The sequence below is a fragment of the Clarias gariepinus genome, chromosome 19, assembly GCF_024256425.1.
Source record: "Clarias gariepinus isolate MV-2021 ecotype Netherlands chromosome 19, CGAR_prim_01v2, whole genome shotgun sequence".
Taxonomy (NCBI): domain Eukaryota; kingdom Metazoa; phylum Chordata; class Actinopteri; order Siluriformes; family Clariidae; genus Clarias; species Clarias gariepinus.
Genome location: NC_071118.1, coordinates 3433592 through 3439144, shown reverse-complemented (window position 1 = coordinate 3439144; position 5553 = coordinate 3433592).

Below are 5553 nucleotides of genomic sequence, written 5' to 3'. Positions count from 1 at the left end.
AAAGAGTGAGAGAGCGAGAGAGAGAGAGAGAGAGAGAGAGAGAAAGAGAGAGAGAGAGAGTTACTTATTAAATAACCTTCTGCCTTCAGCTACCCAGTAAGCCCACAATCAAGCTTTTTATAATTCCCTGCTGTACAGAAGGGGGTGGAAGTGCTCACTCCAGGGTCTTACATCTCAAACTCAGCGGTAATCTTATCAAGAATGTCTGGGTAAATAACAGCCAGTTGCTTCCGTGGAGGAAATCCTAGTTGTAATTAATCGAGCCAGTGCAAAAGCAGCAGGAGGGGGGTGCCGTGGCAGAGGGCCACATATTGACCCCTGAGGTATCCCATAAACAACGAACACTTCATCAAGCATCTGAACATCAATTTCCCAACTGGGTCAGATTTTTGTTCTGGGTCTGTAGTTTATTGATTGTACATGTAGCTCTATTTGTACTTCTGCAACACCACTAGGTTCGTCATGGTGTCACATTTTGGGAAGAAGGCGGTATTTATCATGCCTGTAATCATGATTGATTCAGCTCATCATGGAAGACTTCCAAGTGCATCCAATTCTCAGATTACAACACTGCATATCATACGACCTTTGGCCGTAGTGTTCTCAACCAGTTCAGCTGTGATACGTCTTGCACAACTTTTATTGATCCATGTGCTGAACACACTGATTTATTTTCTTTACAGCACCATGATGTCTCCTGTGAACAAATGTCTGTCATACGTCTAAAGGCTCATAACCTTTCCTTGACAGTCTTTTTTTTAGCTTTCTGAAATCTAACTAAGAAAAGGCTAGGAGAAAAGGGTTTCTATTCATATATTCACTTGTTGGGACAACGCATATGTATTTCAAAGTATTTGTGGTGCAATCAGAGGTAACCTTTGATCATCATGTGCACGTAGGGCTTTTGGATTATCAGACGCATGTTAAATATCTGAATACAATAAAAGGAAATAGAGTGTGTGAGGTTCGGAGAAGGTCAGCTCATACTGTAGAAATGCCAAGAAAGAAAAAAATCTCTGTGTCCATTCCTTTATGCTTTGTATTCCAGCCATATGGGCAGGGGCGGACACTAGTTACATTCATATGGACAATATTTCTTTAATGTGATTAGAGATTCCACCTAAACTGTTTACATAGATGCTGGTCAGATGTGTTTACATGCACAAAGCAGTTAATCAGAATGTACCTATTTTGAAAGGCGCAGAGTGGTTCTGTCCGTGGTGATGTGTTTAATCTGCTGGAAATATAACAGAAGAAGAATTTCGGTGTGTGTCTTCCCGACTGTGAATGTGCTGTTTCATCAGTGTCTGCAACCATCTGCATGTCTCATTTCACACACCTCTACATGATGGATGTTTCGCAGAGGGAAGGCAAATCATGAAATTACATATGACTGTCAGCAGGTGGCGATACAAATTCAACATAAATGATTCAAATGCTACACACCATTTGAACGGTAACATCTAACAATGTAACCATACATCTAATGGTGGAAACTCTCAATCTAAAACGGAGTCAAATGGAACAGTTTACAAATTGTCTTTAATCATATATATTACCTTATGTGTTCAAATACAATACATACTGGATGACATGTAGAATTTTCTTTAAATTATCGAGATAGTTGTCTATGCATGTTTTTTTCACTTTGAATTATGTGGCACAGGAAATTATACTTTATATCCCTCTTTATAACCTTTATCTTTCCTCCATAAGTTCTATTGAGCTACCACTAAACAAGTTGCACTATTTGATGGATAAATAGAGCAAGTAGTTGGTTTTATAATCAACTCTAAATATAAGCCAAAAGGAAAGCAAACACTAAATATCCTAGGACTACACGTATGTTAACAGACATGCAATAGTGTATATGTGAATAGTCACCCACAATTTTATGCTAAAATCTCTTTGCCATTTTTATCATGACCATTTGTTTCTCTCCTTTTTTTTTAATCATTAGCCATCTTTAATGTGCATGCCTAGAAGGAAGAATTCCCAAAATTTTGTCCAATTTAAAGAAAAGGGTAAGACAAGAACAGGGTCATCATGACCTGGTTGACCTGAACCAAGATCCGTTGAAAACAGCACTCTAGTCAACACTTCAGCGTTTTTCGCCTAGGGGAGTTGCTGCTCTTAAAGTCACTAAATGAAAGTACTAAAGTATTAACAATGAAATGAAAGTCTTAATGTCTTAAAGTATTTAAATGGATTACTCGCTAAAGCTTGCTTGCTCGAAATTGTAATACATTTTGGTGCATACATATTCGAATAAAAATATGAACAATTTTCATGCAAAATGAGATATATCCATTTCTATATCCATTATATCCAAATTGATCAATTAGACTGTGGCTGTGTTCCTGATCATGTAAATATACGAATCAACACCCCGGTGGCTTAGGGCTTAGCATTGTCGCCTTGCACCTCCAGGTTTCAGGTTCGATTCCCATCTGTGTGAATAGAGTTTGCATGTTCTCCCCGTGCTTGATGGGTTTCCACCGGGTTCTCTGCTTTTCTCCCACAATCCAAAGACATGCAGATTTGAGTTCCCAAATGTGTGTAAACGTTGTAAAATCAGAATAAATACAATGATGGTCACAATTGGCCTCCTCCTAGTTGGACTACAGAGGTTCCTAGATGGATAGATTAGTCAAATTAGTATCAATAACAGCGTTGGTTGAGTTTTCATTTAAGAAAATCTAGCAAACTATAAATTCTTTGTACAAGGAAAAAAATGTTGAGTCCTGTTTCACACAAAACTTTTAATTACAAAAAACATCATGAGACACATTAAAACAATAAAAAAAACTTTGGTTTACAGCATCATCAGCCTAATTTTTCCTTCCAGTTTCTGATCACTTTTTAAGGATGGCACCTTTCCATAGTAAGTTAAGCCTTTATTTGTCACGTATACATTACAGCACAGTGAAATTTCTTCTTCGCATATCCCAGCGTAACTAGGGTCAGCCATGATACACGCCCCTGGAGCAGTTAGGGTTAAAGGCCTTGCTCAAGGGCCCAACAGTGGCAACCTGGTGGAGCTGGGGATTGTACCATATAACGTCCGATTAGACATCAACCCATTGCATGTACATCTGTGATCCCACAGGCTTCTAATACAGTTCAGAAATCCCATTTGGAGACCTATTTTACTGAGTAACAACTTCGTACACACGCAAGTCTCTTGTACACAAAGTAATCTCACGTCTCTTGTGTGTTGTAGCACTTTTTATCTGCTATGAATTTTCTTTCATAAAGATATTACTTGCATGAATTATAAAGTACATAGTGGCTCCTAGGTGCAGCATAACCAGCGCTAGTGATAGTTCAAAGCTTAGGGGAAAAAAGGAGCATGTAGTTTTCAACAAAAATGTTTTGTTAAAGACAGCCGGGTGTGTCTGTGGACAGTAATTTGCAAAGTTTGAAAAATGCCTTTTATCTCATTTAGCTGGGAAACTGTTCATATGTAGGTGTTTATTTACCTCTTGCATGTCGAGCAATTGAAAAAAAAAACAAGACTGTACTGAAAGATTATAATGATAGCATCATTCAAAAAGTTGTGGTTCACTGTAGGTATAGACACTGTGGCAGGAACATTGTGTGCTGTGATGGACTAAATAAATCAGTGCAGTATTAAGCAACCTTGAGCAATTACAGCAGATTATGTGTATTTATAATTGATCGGGATAGTTCCTGCGCATGTGAAGTGTCATTTTAAACCAATTTCTGTTTCAAATGTAAGTTTTACTTAAATAGTAAATTACAGAGAGATATTTCATTCAGTTTGAGTTTCTCACTCAGTCTGGGAAACTGGGAGTCCTGGGAAACTGGGAATGGATACCTAGGCATCGTGCACACACACACATGCACACGTGCACACGCTTTAAAGGTATATGTTGGATATAAATCAGGGAACCCAGAGGAAAATTGAAATGAGATTAATACATAAATTTTGTCATCTTAGATCTGATGTGAAGCACTGATTTAAAGTCCAAGCATAAAGATCTATATGACTCCAATAAATATCCATCATATTACTGATAATTCTATAATGTACCTAATATTTGCATAGTCAGAATAAGTTTATAAATAAATTAGTCTTAAAGGGATCCATCTTCATTTCCTGTACATTCAAAAAAAACTACAAAAACTACTTTTTAAAACTCCTCCCCTACACCCACTGATAGGGACACAGTGGTGTACCCATGGTCAAAAATACGCTTCAAAAGTGCCCTCTAGAGTACACTCAGTAGAGTGTTAAAGAAAAAACTGATGAATTGCCCTCCAGGATGTCCCTATGTGCAAAAGAATGTAATAAAGTGCCCTCTGCCTGGCATTTCTATCTGAGAATATGTAATGAAGCACCCTATAGGGTTTCCGCTTTACACAGTACAAGAAAATGAGATGCCCTCTAAGAGCTCCTGTGTTCAAAAATATGTGCCCTCTAGGGGGAAAAACATGAATTAATGTCCTCCATGTGCCCCTGTATTTTTTTCCCCCGTTTTGTGTAGAATGTGCTCTTTTTTTATTTTTCCCTAAATTTGCATCTTTTCTGTTTTAGGCTTGTGTATGAAATTTTAAAAAGAAATTAACTGCATTGTCAGCTGTAACTCGGCATTAAAGGCGACTCACAGTCTGAGCAGGCAGACAGTGAGCAGGCCGTTGAAGCTGAAGAGTTGAGGAAATGGTTGGTCAGGTTTTATTGTAATTCTTTAAAGTCACCTAACAGGCAGCAGAAAAGACTGAAAACTAGAAAGTGCTGAGAAGGATGCAGTACACATTTAATGAACTTATAATTATACAGGAACAATGCAGGAGAAAAATATGTAGAAAGAAAGCATTCCTGTTCTGCAACCTGGATGAGAGACTGTATATAACCGTACAAACCCTGCATAAGGTCACCCAGCTAGCTTACTTGCTAAACTTAGCTAAAATGCTATGGTGGCTAATATTAATTTATATGCACATGTTACCTTTTCATTTGATTTACTTCCATTAGAAGTGACATTATGAGCGGTTATGTTTAACAGCGTACTGCGGATGCATAAAACTGTGGACGGGTCCAAAATAATTTGCTGGACAGAATTTTTGCAGTAGAAGTTTCTCCGCAACCTAAGTGAAATTAAAATATTAAGTAAAAGTTATGTTATGAACAGTTATTTGTCGGATTTAATACAGTAATTTACTTTAAAAAACGCTACTATTAAGCTACTTGCTTAATGTAAACAAACACCTGCACAAACAGATATTAATTATAAAAAAAGCTAAACTGTATATTTTTATGGGATTAGTTCATATTTTCACCGCTGAAGTGGTATAAGTGAATTTTAATGTTTTTTATATTTTTAATATAGTCTTAAGGAATAGTTCTCCAGGCTGCCTGGGGGATTTTTTGGTCTTTCGTTTTCAGTCCAGTCCGTGTACCTGTTTGATTAGTATACTGATGCTAAATGGTTGGAACAGACGAGAGGGGAAATGTAGTCGCTGCTGAGATTTGTTACATAAATAAGGAAATTTTTTTCTCTCCTGTGTCTTTTTAGTGGCTCCAACTAA